General features: G+C 38.6%; 1 long non-coding RNA gene and 1 pseudogene across 1 annotated transcript; one reads left to right on the top strand and one right to left on the bottom strand.

Annotated features, from left to right (window-relative positions):
• Nucleotides 1-17,874, bottom strand: part of LOC132099126 (NACHT, LRR and PYD domains-containing protein 3-like) — a 476,979-nt pseudogene that overhangs the window by 384,764 nt on the left and 74,341 nt on the right.
• On the top strand, nucleotides 15,796-17,588 carry LOC132099163 (uncharacterized). The gene is made up of 4 exons (XR_009423035.1): nucleotides 15,796-15,909; nucleotides 17,006-17,140; nucleotides 17,349-17,417; nucleotides 17,505-17,588. It is a non-coding gene; the product is annotated as an uncharacterized LOC132099163 (long non-coding RNA).

Here is a 17,874-nt window from a genome sequence, read left to right as displayed (position 1 = left end):
TTGAACGATTCGTTCATTTTGAACGAATCTTTAATGTGACTCGGGAAGAACGAGTCGTCTCGGGGAGTGATTCGTTCAGTCGCGCATGCGCATTATTCTATAGGTTCTGTTCTAGTAGTAGTGATTCACCATACATGTCTATGGATTCACCTGTCAGTCAATGGAGTCTTGAGCCGGAAAGAGAATTGATTAGTTCATAGTTCGGGTCTATCGGGTTTTTGACTCGTTCCTTAATCACGTGACAGCCCCATACGCTAACCCAATGCAGTCTGAGCCGGAAAGAGAATTGATTAGTTCATAGTTCGGGTCTATCGGGATTTTGACTCGTTCCTTAATCACGTGACAGCCCCATACGCTTAACCCAATGCAGTCTGAGCCGGAAAGAGAATTGATTAGTTCATAGTTCGGGTCTTTCGGGTTTTTGACTCGTTCCTTAATCACGTGACAGCCACATACGCTAAAACCAATGCAATATGAGCCGGAAAGAGAATTGATTAGTTCATAGTTCGGGTCTATCGGGTTTTTGACTCGTTCCTTAATCACGTGACAGCCCCATACGCTAACCCAATGCAGTCTGAGCCGGAAAGAGAATTGATTAGTTCATAGTTCGGGTCTTTCGGGTTTTTGACTCGTTCCTTAATCACGTGACAGCCCCATACGCTAAAACCAATGCAATATGAGCCGGAAAGAGAATTGATTAGTTCATAGTTCGGGTCTATCGGGTTTTTGACTCGTTCTTTAATCACGTGACAGCCACATACGCTAAAACCAATGCAATATGAGCCGGAAAGAGAATTGATTAGTTCATAGTTCGGGTCTATCGGGTTTTTGACTCGTTCCTTAATCACGTGACAGCCCCATACGCTAACCCAATGCAGTCTGAGCCGGAAAGAGAATTGATTAGTTCATAGTTCGGGTCTTTCGGGTTTTTGACTCGTTCCTTAATCACGTGACAGCCCCATACGCTAAAACCAATGCAATATGAGCCGGAAAGAGAATTGATTAGTTCATAGTTCGGGTCTATCGGGTTTTTGACTCGTTCTTTAATCACGTGACAGCCACATACGCTAAAACCAATGCAATATGAGCCGGAAAGAGAATTGATTAGTTCATAGTTCGGGTCTATCGGGTTTTTGACTCGTTCCTTAATCACGTGACAGCCACATACGCTAAAACCAATGCAATATGAGCCGGAAAGAGAATTGATTAGTTCATCTCATGAGTCTTCGGGTCGGGTCGAGTCATTCCTTAATCACGTGACAGACCCATACGCTAAAACCATAGACAGTAAAAGAATGCAGTATTGAGTCGGAGAGAGAATTGATTAGTTAATCTTTCGGTTCTTCGGGTTGTTTGTTCTTTTGTTCCGTGATGTGACAACATTGGCTAGAGTAATTATTAAATCAGATTGTCTGTATAAACCATACTTTTGTAACATATGACACTTTATAAACATTAAAACACTGTGTACATACTTTTGAATTGTTGTTTATTGTTTATTTTTATGCCAGAAAAGCTTTGTAACAAAGAGGACAACTATTCCAAAATAAATCAAAATAATAAAAAAGTATAATAAAGATAAAACTAAAAGATAATAAAGCCACAGGGTCTAATAACCTTAACAAATGAACTTTAAAAGTACAATATAAAAAAAGGAAAAAAAGGAAAACTAAATATTGCACAACAAGCTTTGCTTTTTTTTATATAATAATTTAAAATGAATACATTTTAAAATAAATAACACTTTTGTGCCAAAATAAAAACTTTATATCAAAGAGTATAACTATTCCCCAAATAATTTTAAACCACTTAAATAAAAAATAAATGAAAATTAAGAGATACTAAAGCTACGGAGCCTTATAACAATAACAAATTACCTTTAAAATCACAACAACAACAAAAATATTGCACAACAAGCTGGTCTTTTTCTAAATAAATAAAAATAAATAAGCTTTAAAATAAATAACACACTGTGGCTATATTTTTAGGACTTGCTTTAAGGCATGTTTGCATTAAAAAAAACAAGCTCCCTGACCTTGGATGGGCTGAGTCTGTTTCTTCTATCTGAGATAATCTGCCCAGTTTTAGAAAAAACTCTTTCAGATGGCACAGATGTGGCCACAATGCAAAGTCTTGTCTTTGTGACTTCAGAAAGGCTTTTGTATACTGGTGAACATCTCCTCCACCAGGCCAGAGGGTCTGATGTGCGGGTTAAGAGTGGCTCTGCAAGGTAGGCCTGCACCTTTATAGCATCTGAGGTCTTAGAAGAGGTAGCAGAAGGCCTCAAGCTTGCTACCCTCTCGTCAAAGTCTTCCCAAAACATGGCCCCTGCACTGGCAGTAGCACCAGGATCTGAAGTATCCTCCTCACTCTGAGCTGGGTTAAAACTGTTAAAGCTGAAGTTATCATAACCTTAATGTTTTAAACTAACATTAATAATTCAAATTCAAAATTTTATTTGCTTTTAATGTATATGTCATTATGTCCTTTTTTTGAGCAATCTTCTTATACATATATTACACCAATATGTCAAGTCTGCCTAGGAAAAGCAATTATTATACTAGCAAACTCAAAATTGGAGTAAAAATGAACAAACTAGTATAAATACCTTTTATTGTACGCTTGAATTATTATATTATTATATAGCCTAGTGTTTATTTACCGATAGACAGTCAAAAATACAAATTAATCAATATTTTATTTATAAAAGGGTTTTATTTATTTATAAAATAATAACAAACCACAGATCCTCAACAAACAGTAACAAAAACACAGTGACAGAAATGTCAGAAATAGCGTATGGGGCTGTCACGTGATTAAGGAATGAGTCAAACTCGACCCGAGACCCAAAAGACTCATGAGATGAACTAATCAATTCTCTTTCCGGCTCAAGACTGTGTTAGTTTTGCGTATGTGGCTGTCACGTGATTAAGGAATGACTTAAACCCGAGGACTCTTGTCAGATAAGAGGTGAAGTGAGCTAATCACAGACTGAAGACCCAGGTAAAGAAGGAATTTTTTTTTCTGTATCTTATAGCATTTTAGTTTTGTATTGTTTTTAGTGGGATCAACGTTTGCGTAAGTACTAGATGTGTTGGGGAAGTAACACATAACATTTTCATTACATTTTGCTAAAATGAACGAAATGACTCGAAAAAAGATTCGTTCATTTTGCTGAACGAGACTCAAAAGTCTGAGTCGGTAAAATGATCCGAACTTCCCATCACTACTAAAGACACAAAAAGTGTTACCCCATGACACCTGCTGGACAAAATAAAGTACTACAGCCCCTTGGATCGTCACAGTAGAATCAGACTATAACTTTTGACTCTCCTTGCTATATTCGTGGAGTTATGAGTTGGTATTTTTGTGTATGGCACTCAGAAAGCAACAGTATTTAAATAGTATACTTCGGCGAGTCAAGAGCTAAACAAAAAGTCCTGTTTCATTACAAAATACTGTAACTTTTATAAACTTTATACTATCACCACAAAATTTTAATTAATATTTATTAAAAAATAAATATTTCATAAAACTGCTATTTAAATATATTATTTCTATAGGCTATACAAAAAAAGACTAAATAATAAGGCTGAATAAGCTGATCTATAGCATGTTAAATGGTGGTTGCCTGTCTATGAATGGTACACCCCTCTAAGCTCACAGAAGTGGTTTGACCCAAGTCCTCAGCAGCCAATGACATTGACCCGTTCAAACTGATTTTTAACGCGTACTTCACGTGTATTTCACGTGTATTTAACATGTGAAATACACGTTAAATACGCGCTGATTTTTAACACGTAAACAACACGTATTAAACGTGTTAAATAGGTGTTGTTTACGTGTGAAATACACGTATTTAACGTGTTGTTGACGCGTTAAAATTCACGTGAATTTGACCCTCATGGCCTTCCATACACACACACACACACAGCCCCTCCCCTTTGTGCACACCGCGTCTCCATGATAACGAGTGTTCGTTACGAAAGCAAGTTCGCGAAAGGTTGGTATCTCTATCTCGTGAACACCTTTACACAATTACACATTAAAAAGTGGTATAAAAATATTTTAAATTATGAATATAATTTTGTCAGTGTGTTACTGTTGACCCGGGAAGCGATTGCGCCTTCTTTAGAAAGTTAACTAGTCGCAAGTTTGAGGTAAAATGCACTTTTTGGTTGTGGTTGTCGATGTCAAAACGATGTTATGTCATTTTTTTTCACTTTTACACTGAATGTTTGCTGCTTCGATCCAGATGAGTAGGCTATTGACTGTATAGGGTAAATTTAGTATAGGGTGTGAAAATTGTACAGCTGTGGTATTTGTATAGGGTGTGAATTCTGTAGGCTATAGAAGATTTGTAACCTTAGATTTTTGGTATGGCGTGTGGATTTTGTAGGAGGTAAAGGAATTTCAATGGGGTGTGAATTTTGTATAGGGTGTTAAATGTGTATTTTGTGAAGGTGTGAATCATATTTAATATAATAAAGTTAAAAGACATACACTAACACTAAACCTAATAAAAACTAAACTAAAACTAAGCATTTTCAAAAAATAAAAACTAAACTAGCAAACCCACTTTAAAAACTAATTAAAACTAAACTGAATTTGAAAACAAAAAGTTAAAACGAAATAAAAATAATGAAAAAATGCAAAACTATAATAACATTGGTGCAAAGTAATGGAGTTGCAAAAGTCTGCAAAAAAAAAAGCTGCACAACAGTGGTACTCAAAATATTTTGACAAAGTTGGCAGTTCTGGTGTCGCTACCAACCAATCAAATTGCATATTTCCTTAGAACAGTTCTGCTTCCCAGTGTTTTCATCTGTCTTTTGTTGCTAGATTTATCTTTTTTTCAGACCCAAGTAAGGATTTATTTATCCAAAGAAGGGCCAAAGCTAGCGACTTTCTGTCAAAGAGTGTTGCTGTATCGCAGTATATCAAGTGAGAGGTTTTTCTCCCTCTCTCTGTTGAGTGACAGAGGAGCAGTGGAGAGCTGTGGGCATGTCGTCACTCATACCTTTGCGTGAAATATATTTTTGGTTTTAGTGGAGCCGTAGCGAGCACGACGACAGCTTCGAGATTAAACTTAAACTTGTTAAACTTCGACAGTTTAACATTTAACTATGTGAAATAAGCAGTAATGTGTTGAGTACAGTAAGTATAATACATAGAATATGAAAGATATGAAAAAGCTAAGGTATGAAAAGTAGGCCTAATTTATTGAGTAAACAGTCAATATAAGCAGTATTAGACTTTCAAATTTGTGTCGTTGTCCTTTATAGGCAGGAGTTAGTGACGATGTCAGGAAGACAAATTCAAAACTGAGTGGAAGGAAAACCCCCAGTTCAGGGACTGGCTAGGAGAAGTGTCTGGAGATGTGCATAGGGCATATTGCAAGCTCTGTAGGAAGTCTTTTGATATCGGTAACATGGGAGTCTCAGCACTCAGGAGTCATGCACGGAGACAAGGCCATGTCAAGGTTTCTGGACAGTTAAACAGTGGAAGAAGAATGACAGATTTCATGAGGAAGACTTCAACAGACACAGGAGAGGGAAGTAGCTGTCCAACAAACAGAGAGCTACCAACAGCCAGTGTACATGAGGAAAGTGCCAGTAATGAAAGTACAGCATTACAATTGCCTAGTACAAGTGGACAGAGAACAAGCTCAGAAACACAGGGCAGCTTAGCATTCTTTTCAAGCCAAGCTGTGTTAGAAGCAGAGATTCGCTGGGTAATTAAGATGGTGATGTCACACTACTCTTTCAACTCCAACTCCAACTCCAACACCATTTTTGGTCAGATGTTCCCAGACAGTGAGATTGCCAAGAAGTTTTCATGTGGTGCAACAAAAGCAGCTTACCTTATATGTTTTGGCTTGGGTCCTTATTTCAAAGAGCAACGGATTAATGATATAAGAAAAGCGCCATGCTATGTAGTTTCTTTTGATGAATGCCTGAATAAAGTGACACAGACAGAACAGTTGGATGTTGTAGTGAGGCACTGGAGTGAACGTGAAGGGAAGGTTGTGGTGCATTATTTTGATTCAGAGTTTTTGGGAAGCAGAGAAACTTCTGGAAAGGATCAAGAGAGCTCTGTCACCACTTAATCCCAATAAGCTGTTACAGATGTCAATGGATGGCCCTGCTGTCAACTGGAAGCTCCTGAGGATATTCCAAGAGGACAAAAGCCAAGAGGACCCAGATGCACCAAAGATGATAAATTTGGGAAGTTGTGGTTTGCATGTTCTTCATGGAAGTTTTCAAGATGGAGAGAGAGAAACAGGTTGGAAGGTGGGAGATGTCCTCAGAGCACTTTGGCAGATGTTCCATGACTCACCAGCAAGACGAGCTGACTTCATTGAGGTGACCAAAACAACAACATTTCCTCTGAAGTTCTGTGCCCATCGATGGGTTGAAGACTTGACAGTCGCAGGGCGGGCAGTGGAAGTGTGGCCAGCTGTGCAACAGTACATCAGCAGCCACCAGAAACTCCCGAAAAGCAAAGTACCATCATCTGCATCCTACTGTACAGTAAAAGGGGCCACAGCTGACCCTCTCTTTCAGGCTAAGCTCCAGTTTTTTGCATTTGTTGCTAGACAGCTGAAGTCTTTTTTGGAGAAATTCCAGACCGATGCACCAATGGTGCCTTTCCTTGCAAAAGAGCTTGAGTCCATCCTGAGATGCTTGCTGTCATGCTTTATTAAGAGAGAAGAATTGCAGAAGATGAAAACACCTGTCCAGCTGCTGAAACGATGTCCAAAACAAGTCAATCCATGTGCCACTCAAACAATTGGACACCGGATTTGCCACAAAACAAGCTTTGGAGAAAGCATCTAAAAAGCTCCAGGAAAATCCAGTGAACATACAGGTTTTCAAGAAGGAATGTGTCTCCTTCCTTGCAGTGACCTGCAAAAAAATTATGGAGAGAAGTCCTCTTATGTACCCAGCAGTGCGGCACATGAGCTACCTCGACCCTGTGATCATGGTGACAGAGACTGAGCATGCAATAGCAATGTTTGAGAAACTCCTACAGGTTATCCTCAATGCAGGATGGTGCACTGCCTCAGAGTGCGACAAAATCCTTGCTTAGTATAAAATATTCTCAGTGCATGCAAGTGCAAACCTCAAGGCAGAATTCCAAGATTTTTCATACAGTTGCAGGCTTGAAGAATTTTTTGGGAGATTTATCAGTGGCAGAGCAGAGTATGCAGCACTGTGGGACATGATGAAATGTCTCCTAACTCTGTCTCATGGACAAGCAGCAGTGGAGCGAGGGTACTCCATGAACAAGGACATGCTAGTGGAAAACTTGAAGGAGAGGAGTCTGATAGCATTGTGCCTGGTCCAGAATGCAATGGCTGAGCGTGCAGTTGATGAAGCCTTGCCAAAAGACCTAATCCAACACTGCAAAGGAGCAAGAATTAGGTATATGTAATACCTTGAGGATGAAAAAAAGAATAAAGAACAAACTGCAAATGAGAAGAAAAGAAAGGAGCTCCACCAAGACATAGAAAATGTCCAAGCAAAACAGAGAAGAATAATGAAAAGCAGTGAGATGATGCAGAAAGAGGCAGACGAAATGGCAATGAAAGCAGAAAAAAAACAGGACTTCACATTACTGTCCAAATCCAATGCTTATCGCAAAAGTGTGGCCGAGAAAAAGGAAGAGCTGCAAGCCCTAGCAAAAACACTGGAAGACCTGCAGGAGAGCGTCAAGAAGCTACAATAACAGATTTGTTTTAGAGGAACATTTTAATTGAAATGACATTGCTTTGGTTTATATTGACCTTTTTGCACTGCAGGATAGGATTTGAGTTTGATATTTATATTTTTGATTTTTACATTTTTACTTGAAGAATGCAGGTGTCAGATGCACTAAGTCAACTGTAAGTAAACAGTAAACAGATAAAGTAAAGGAAATTGTTTTTGTGATTTATTGAACATAACATATTTTGTAGAAAGTACAAAGAGAAAGATTGAGATGAATAAACATTTGAGCAATCTGGTTAAATGTACAAAATATAAGGTACAATTGTAAAAAAAAATTGCAATTCTCCAAAGCTTGGTATATATGATATATACTGGTATTTTACCCTAGTTTGTCAGAATATTTTACTTCAGATCCATTTCATACACCAGTAGGCTAAATGGATTTTGCATTTAAACACATTTAGATTTACAAAAGGTCAATTCATTTCAGCAATATAATTTACCAAAAACGGTTAATAATTTAGAATAATTTAAATAATTTAGAGCCAAAAACACATAACTCATCAGTTTATGCCATTATGTATACCAGATGCATAATGTGCCTTGGTTTGAGCAGATGCAATTAATTTAGAAGTCCGATAATAGTTAATATTTTCTAACGTTAGTGACTGATTGCGAATACAGCTTGACTGTGAGAGTTTGGACTTTTAAACTGATATCAGCAAGTAAAATAGCAGTGTATGAACTAAAGTAGAGAATAACTTCTGTTTTAGTTGTGTGTTTAGCTTGTCAGTGTTAATGAAATGTGTATTTATTTGTCCGATCTCGCCCCGAAACGCAGCTGTCATGTGACTTTTTTTCCCTTCGCAATGTCAAATATTGCATTTTGCACACATACACGGCTCAAAAACCCCTGGATTTTGCTCTTGTTGTGTTCTAAAGGGTGGATTGTGTGCAATTCGGAGTAATATTGTATTTTAAGAAGCTCTTAAAAAATATATAAATGACTTGACCACAGGGAACTACACTAACTTTTACCACTGGTGGCTCTTGTGCTAATAACTTTTTCAGTTACTGGTGCATAACATGATTTGGTCGCACAAATTATTTATAGTAATTATTGGATAATAATGAACAATAATGAAACTGTATTGCATACAGATGTGTTTTTTGTTTTACTTGTCATCTTTTAAACCACATGCCTTGTTCTATTTATTACAGTACACACAGTGCATTGCTCCGTCTTGTAGCTGGGGTTAGAGGGGACCCGGTGCAGGTTGTACAGCGGGCCCTGTTTAAAATTGTTTTTTAACAAACAAGTACATTTTTTAAGTTTGTTTTTGTTAATTTAAAATAGCACTGCATAGTCTTCACTGTAAAATAAAATACACAATCAAACCAAAATGTTTTCAGACACCTTCAACAGTTCTCACATTATCACAGTTTATTTGCTGTAGTTTAGAAATTGGTAATAAAATATGACAATAACTCAGGGTTAAACTGTGTCAGAACAAATTCATCTTGATAATGTCTGATAACATTGATAAAAAGATGTAATGGAATCAACCAAATCTTCAGACAACTGTCAGTATGACAATATTTACACAACTATCAATACTTTGTTGAACAGTTACCAAGCAAGTGATGCTTAATTTGGTTCAGTCTGTGGTGTAAAAAGGTTGCATTAGCAATTAAAGAAAGAAACACTTAAGCAAAACATGGTCAGGTCCCTAATTAATTATTATTTTTAATCAATTTCACTGGTAGTCTACAGTATGAAGAATTTTTGGGTATAATATTTCACAGATCACTATTTTGCCATACTCACTTACATAAATGAACTAGTGGCCTGCACCCACTAGTAAAACAATTCTATCTGATTTTTGGATTGACTTTGGATAAATTCTTGTTAAAACTACAAAGTAATTCAATCAAGAGCAGTGAGTGATTTACTTTCATTTTCATACATTAAAGACACTGACAGCAGAGCTAGTAAATTAGGCGCGGTCACCTTAAGAGACAAATGCATCCATTATAATGATACACATCCGATTTTTTTTGCAACTCTTTACTTTCACTTGAGACATAACCGCATACTTTTTCGAACGCACTTTCCAAGACGGGTATTTCGACATATTTTGTATGCATTTGTTGTCGGTACAAAAACAAGAAGACTTTGAGACGCGTCTCTGCTTGCTCCCTGAACAACAGAACACTGCGGTGCTGAATTAATCTCTTTCACATCCTTTTCTGCATGTTTAAACTGCGATTTGTATTTGTTCGTTCAGGTGCAGGAGGACGTGAACGTCCTGAAGGAGAGCTCGGTTCAGTGTTGCTGTTCGTGAGACGCGGCTCTCTCTCTCGTGCAGACCGAACACAGCGCGAGTCACCAGCTGCTCAGTTTAGCTTTCCCGCATCGCGGGGCTGAAGCCAACTTGATGTGTTGAATGCTCGGAGCACGTTATAAAACTTATTTTTAAAATACACATTTCTGTTTTAATAAATGCTCATATTAAATCATAGCATAACACATAAGTAGGTACAACAATAATCAGTGATGCATATGTGACCATTTTGGTCGCAGTGTAGTTCCCTGTTATGCAACGCTGAGCAATCGCTGTGACCTTCAGCCTGACAGAGAAAATCTCACAAGCACATATAAACACTCATTTTCATGTGTATAATATATTCTTCTAATTGTTTTTTGCCGTTTCGCTTCAGTGTTTTAATGTAAAAGGCTGTAAATTCTCTATGTGGAATTCAAGTGTTCAGAGAATACATCGCTCGCATAACATCAGTTGGCTGCCGCGAATATATCATGTTATTACTTTAAACAGTTCAGAAACATCTGAATTTAGCTCTTGGTGTGTTCTAACGGGTAGATTGCGTGCAATCGCCGATATAATTTAATTTAAAAAGGTCTTAAATAATAATTTACATTTACATTTACATTTAATCATTTAGCAGAGGCTTTTATCCAAAGCGACTTACAAATGAGAACAATAGAAGCAGTCAGGTCAACAAGAGAACAACAACAGTATACAAGTGCCATGACAAGTCTCAGTTAGTCTAGTATAGAACGCATAGGTAGGTGTTTTTTTTTTGTTTGTTTTTTTTAATTAAAAGACAAGAAAAGGAAAAGTGCTAGTGTTAGTTGGTTAAGTGCAGGCGAAAAAGATGAGTCTTTAGCTGTTTCTTGAAAATGAGTAAAGACTCAGCTGTACGAATTGAGATTGGGAGGTCATTCCACCAGCTGGGGACAGTCCAGGAAAAGGTCCTTGAGAGTGATTTTGAACTTCTTTGGGATGGTACCACAAGGCGTCGATCACTTGCAGAGCGCAAACTTCTGGAGGGCACATAAGATTTAACCAATGAGTTTAGGTAAGTTGGTGCCGTGCCAGTGGTCGTCTTGTAGGCTAGCATCAGTACCTTGAATTTGATGCGAGCAGCTACTGGTAGCCAGTGTAACCTGATGAGGAGCGGAGTAACGTGAGCTTTCTTTGGCTCATTGAAGAAAACCCTCGCTGCTGCATTCTGGATCAATTGCAGAGGCTTGACAGTACATGCAGGAAGGCCCGCCAGGAGAGCATTACAATAGTCCAGTCTGGAGAGAACAAGAGCTTGGACAAGAAGTTGGGTTGCTTGCTCTGACAGGAAGGGTCTAATCTTCCTAATGTTGTATAAGGCAAACCTGCAGGACCGGGTAGTTGTAGCAATGTGGTCTGTGAAGCTTAACTGATGATCCATCACAACTCTTAGGTTTCTAGCTGTCCTCGAAGGAGTAATGGTTGATGAGCCCAGCTGTATAGAGAAGTTGTGATGAAGCAATGGGTTAGCTGGAATCACCAGGAGTTCTGTCTTCGTAAGGTTAAGCTGAAGGTGATGGTCATTCATCCAGCTAGAGATGTCCCTCAGACAGGATGAAATGCGAGCAGCTACCGTCGGGTCATCTGGTTGGAATGAGAGGTAGAGTTGGGTGTCATCAGTGTAGCAGTGATAAGAAAAGCCATGCTTCTGAATGACAGATCCTAATGATGTCATGTAGATTGAGAAGAGAAGTGGTCCAAGTACTGAGCCTTGAGGGACCCCAGTAGCAAGGTGGTGTGACTTTGAAACATCACCCCTCCAAGACACACTGAAGGATCTGTCAGAGAGGTAGGACTTAACCCACAGGAGTGCTGTTCCAGAGATGCCCATCTTTCTGAGGGTGGACAGGAGAATCTGGTGATTAACAGTGTCAAAAGCAACAGACAGGTCCAGTAAGATGAGTACCGAGGATTTTGAAGCTGCTCTTGCTAGTCGCAGGGCTTCAGTAACCGAGAGCAGAGCAGTCTCAGTTGAGTGGCCACTTTTGAAGCCAGATTGGTTGCTGTCCAGGAGGTTGTTCTGTACAAGGAATATAGAAAACTGGTTGAACACAGCTCGCTCAAGTGTCTTTGCAATGAATGGAAGAAGGGATACTGGTCTGTAGTTTTCAAGCAGCGCTGGATTTAGAGATGGTTTCTTGAGCAGTGGGCTTACCCGAGCCTGCTTGAATGCTCAGGGAAATGTTCCAGAGTGAAGAGAGGAGTTGATAACGTGAGTAAGCGAAGGTATGACTGAAGAAGAGATCGCTTGAAGGAGGTGAGTGGGGACCGGATCAAGTGGACAAGTAGTAGGATGATTGGACAGGAGAAGTTCGGAGACGTGCATCTCTGAGAGTGGGGAGAAGGAGGAGAAAGAGTGTGCATCGGTCATTGTGAAGTTGTCCTCAGTCTGCGGTGTGTAGAATTGGCCGCTGATGGATCTCGTCTTATTTGTGAAGAAAACTGCAAAGTCGTCCGCTGTAAGAGTCGATGGAGGAGGTGGCGGCGGCGGATTAAGAAGAGAAGAGAAAGTCTTGAAGAGTGTCCGAGCGTCACAACAGCTGTTAATTTTGTTGTGGTAGTAGGATGTTTTAGCCGTGAAGACATTTGCAGAGAAGGAAGAGAGGAGAGACTGATACACACTGAGGTCTGTAGAGTTTCTTGATTTCTGCCATTTCCTCTCTGCAGCCCTGAGTTTAGAGCGATATTCACGGAGAACCTCAGACAGCCAGGGGGCAGATGGGGCAGTGCGTGCTGGTCTAGACAACAGTGGGCAAAAGTTGTCCAAGCAAGATGTTAAAGTGGAGCAAAGAGTGTCCGTAGCGCTGTTCGTGTCCAGAGCAGAGAACTGAGAGAGTGCAGGAAGTGAGGATGAAACCATAGAAGATAGGCGAGATGGAGAGAGTGAGCGTAGGTTCCGTCGAAAGGTGACCTGCGTTGGAGTGTGAGGCACTTCAGGAGTAAGTGCTAGGTTAGCAGTAATGAGGAAGTGGTCCGAGGTGTGCAGTGGAGCAACTGAAGAATTGTCCACAGAGCAACAGCGCGTGTAGATGAGGTCCAGTTGGTTGCCTGATTTGTGAGTCGCTGTAGTGGACACTAGCTTGAGATCAAATGAGGAGAGCAGAGTTTTGAAGTCAGCAGCCTGGGGTTTATCTAGGTGGATGTTGAAGTCACCAAGCAGTACCAGAGGAGTACCATCTTCAGGAAAGTTTGATAGCAGCACATCCAACTCCTCCAAGAAGTTTCCCAATTGACCTGGGGGACGATAAATGACCACAAACTGGATTTTAACAGGGTGGGTTACAGTACTGGCATGTGATTCAAATGAACCAGTACCTGTAGGTGATGGCTGAAGATCAAATTTCCATTCTTTTGATATAAGGAGACCTGTCCCTCCACCCCTCCCAGTGGTACGAGGAGTGTGGGAACAAGTGAAATTAGTGGAGAGGGCTGCAGGGGTGGCAGTATCTTCAGGTTTGATCCAAGTCTCTGTCAGTGCCATGAGGTTGAGACCGGAATGAGTAGCAAGAGAAGAAATGAAGTCTGCTTTGTTAACTGCAGACTGGCAGTTCCAGAGACCAACTGGAATAGAGAGCGTAGTAGTAGAGGTCAGAGGGACAGGCCGTAGGTTTGTCAGACAGGCCTTCCTGCGACGTCCATAGCGTGCTCTCCGAGTGTTAGTAGTGATAGTAGAGATCTAAAAGCACATAGTGACTACAAGTGTAAGATATTTGAGAACAAGGTATACAAAAAGTATCGAAAGAGGAGAAAAGCAATACTCAAGTGCCCTGTCGGTGTCCTTGCTCGGTGGAGTCGTGCAGGTAGAGTCGATCGTCTTTACACTCGTCCGTCTTCACACGAGGAGGGCTCACACGAGGGCTGCCACGACCGCTGCCACGGTGAAACTTAGCGCTTTTGTATTAGCCTGATTACCTGTGATTGAAGTCAGCTGGCCACGCCTCACTATTTAGCAGATCGAAACCAGGCAGTCCCGCGATAGGCAAATGCAAAACCAAGCGCCACTTTCAGCACGTATTAACCAGGGTAAGACACACACAATTTAAACCAAAACACTTTCCTAGCAATGACGATCACACACTAGTCTGATGAGAAAACAAGGCAAAACACTCACAAGCTGCTGTCCTTCTCTGTAGCTCGACTGTTTCTTCTGACAAGTGCTTTCTAAACAGCTAATTAAGTACTTTCACTGGCTTTGGCCACGCCTCACTATTTAGCAGATCGAAACCAGGCAGTCCCGCGATAGGCAAACGCAAAACCAAGCGCCACTTTCAGCACGTATTAACCAGGGTAAGACACACACAATTTAACCCAAAACACTTTCCTAGCAATGACGATCACACACTAGTCTAATGAGAAAACAAGGCAAAACACTCACAAGCTGCTGTCCTTCTCTGTAGCTCGACTGTTTCTTCTAATAATAGAAGAATAATAAATTTGTATAATACAAATAAATATTATACAAATAATACAAATAAATTTGTATAATAATAAATAATAAATAATAAATTAATAATAAATTTGCTCGCTGTGAGCTCCGTGGAGACAATGCCTGAGCTGACCAGCCGTGATTCTTCTCTCGTCTTTCTGACTGCTCTCTGCCCAGAAATCAATTATTAATGAGCCCTGACCCCTGTAATAATCAGATATGTTGGTTTAGCTTGTCAGTTTGAGGGAAATTGTATTCTTTACTTGTATTGACCGATTTAAAAGTGAAATGAAACCTTAGAACGGGTATTGCAACTGTAGGGGCGCGATTTTTCTCAGACAATGTAAGTCTATGGGTAAGGTATTAAACATTTAAAAATTGTTGCCAAGCCAACATAATTAGTTTAAATAGGATTTCAGTAAGTTGGCTTTCTCAAGCCAACTTAATAAGAAGTTTAAATACAATATCAGTAAGTTGGCTTTCTCAAGCCAACTTAATAATAAAAATAAGAAGTTTAAATAGCATAACGGTATGTTGGCTTGTTGCCAAGCAAACATAATAAGTTTAAATAGGATTTCAGCTTTCTCAAGCCAACTTAATTACATGTAGTGTGTCATTCCATTCTATGCTTTGATATGTAAACCATATCTACAAATCCCTTACTTTATGTAGACTTACAGAGTAGAAAAAGAAAGATGGAAAGAAAAGCAACAGAAAAAACGGGGAAGATATGTCTCACCAATCCACAAGCTTTTCCCTTTCAAGACATCAAAAAAGAAGGTATAGTGTCAATGTAATGCTGTCATGCGTTCTACAGAAATAAATGAAATTCATAATCTTCACATAACATAACAGTCCTAATTCTTATGCACCAATGGAAATTTCATCCACTCCAAAAAAACAAAAAACTAATTGATTTAAAAGACAAACAGAAGCACTGTCTCATGAGGCTCCTTAAAAATCTGATCTGTTTTTAAACTGTTATAGTCCTCAGTGTCTGAGGGTCCCATTGGAAAACAAATCTCGCCACCACAGCCAAGGTCATCCCTGGAGGGGGACCATGAAAACATTGTTGATAACAAGGCAAAGACAACAGCAACCCCACAGCATCAAGTAAGAATGCTTTCTTTTATCAAATGTTCATACTCATAGTATTACCTTTTAAAGGTTCTAGTTTGTCTGAATATTTTAAAGAATAAAAACAGTAGTTAAAATAAAAAATCTTATTGAAAAACACATTACATTTCTGTTTAACTGTCTTTCATGTTTGGTTGAAATTTGTAGGAAAAGGAGAGACACTGAGGTTGTGGTTTCTGTGATCCCTACACAAACCAAAGGAACATCATTTATCATTCATCACAGTGAACTGTGTACACTTCGGCCACACCAGTGGCTAAATGGCGAGGTACAGCATACATTTATTTTTTATATTTAAAATAGGCTTTAGTAACTTTTCATAACTATAAACCTGTATATAAAATTATAAATATACCGGTACTATAAAATAAAGGTCCATGTTTCATACATAACTGTAAAGAATGTAGTGCAGGAATAATGAGTAGATCTACATTACCACTTCAGCTACTACGATTAACAAATATGGAAACAAAAAATCTGAAAGTAAAATTCCATGTAGGACTGCCTATTAGGGGACAAAAAATAACAGAATGAAATTAGACTCATTAAGAACTACAAATTAACAAGGACAAATAATAAAGAACTACTAAATAATTACATACTCGCCACAAAAAAACATAAACAAAACCAAATTAAACCCTGTGTCTTGTAACGATACATCGATGTTTAAATGCACAAAATGATCAGTCTATGCTAGAACCTGAAAAGTATTTATAAAGTTTTTTGTTTTTTTTTACCTCTTATTCATGTCCAAACTGTTCTAAGCGCGTCCTCCTGAGCATGTTCTCATGTAGGCATGTGATGCGTCGTCTTGCATTATGGCAGATCACAGACTTAAATGTAAATATATCAAAACTTAATTTTTAATTTGTAATATGCATTACTAAGGATTTCATTTGGACAAATTTAAAGGCCGATTTTCTCAGTATTTTGATTTTCAAATAATTGTATTTTGGCCAAATATTGTCAAAGTCTAACAAACCATACATTAATGGAAAGCTTATTTATTCAGCTTTCAGATGATGTGTAAATATTTTAAACAATTTAGCCTTATGACTGCTTTTATGGTCCAGGGTGACATATGGATAAATACTGTGTGGTTCTTTGTAGCCTGTGTTTCTGTGTGTATACATTGCAATATTGAAATGGTTAAATTGAAACACAGTGACTCATTTTGAGATAAAAGTACAAATTGCTGCAATCTTGCTGATGTTACATAGAAAATAGCATTTTTTATATTGTAAATAATAATAAGAGAAATATTTATTCTAGATAGAACAATGATGTGATCAATGGTTACTAAATGTTGTACTCTTAATGTATAACACAAATTTGTAAAAAAAATATGCAATTGTTTTCCATAGATAATTGAAGCCCTGTTTCATATTGCTGCCAGTGAGCTAGAGATCGGGAATTCCATTTACATTCTTAATCACTACATAGCAGGTGTGATTCTGTTTGGGGAAAAACCTCAGCTTGCCCGGCAAAAATTGTCAAAGGTAGTTATGGTGGACTGACTATAGTATGGATATGCAATTTTGTGTGTATGTGTTTCCATAGACCAATATTATATATCTTCAGTATTATAGAACCTAACCTAGCCTAACCCTAACCACATGCAGAATTATGGTTAATGTCATAATATTTTTAAAAGGCAAATGTACTTAATAATTGCAAAGCTGATATAATGTTTGTGTTCTTTGGTAGATTAACTTGAACAATTACCAGGGAATTGTTTCTTTTGTGAACATTGACAATGTCCATTGGAAGTTTCTGGTGAGTAGGTGAATAACTTCATTTTGTCATTACCAAGTCTGGATCTACTCAGTATTAGTAGCAGTTGTTTCACCTTATCATTTTCAGTTCATAAATGCGGTCAACCACACAGTGTACCTGGTAGACCCAGCAAAAAGTTCCACAGAGAAAGATGACTCAATTCATGCTGCCCAAAAACTCAGGTATTCTTTATGTAACTCATTGTCACATCCCACATATGCCACATTCTATGGCTACGTGAATGCAGTTGCACAGAATTTTCTATATTTATTTACCTACCCAGTAACAAAGTTTTAATGACTTTGTCTACTGTTATTACACATCTAAAGGTTTTGCTTTCACGGCATAGAATGTGTACAAGTTGTTGATATTGGTGGGACATTTCTCAACATCTTTAGATACAGCTTAAATACAACTTTATTTTCATTAAACATTACAAGTAAATAATAATACAAGT

Source organism: Carassius carassius, chromosome 22 (genome assembly GCF_963082965.1).
Source record: "Carassius carassius chromosome 22, fCarCar2.1, whole genome shotgun sequence".
In the NCBI taxonomy this organism is placed as follows: domain Eukaryota; kingdom Metazoa; phylum Chordata; class Actinopteri; order Cypriniformes; family Cyprinidae; genus Carassius; species Carassius carassius.
The sequence above is the reverse complement of the archived record's forward strand: the minus strand, read 5'-3'. Positions and strand labels throughout refer to the sequence as shown.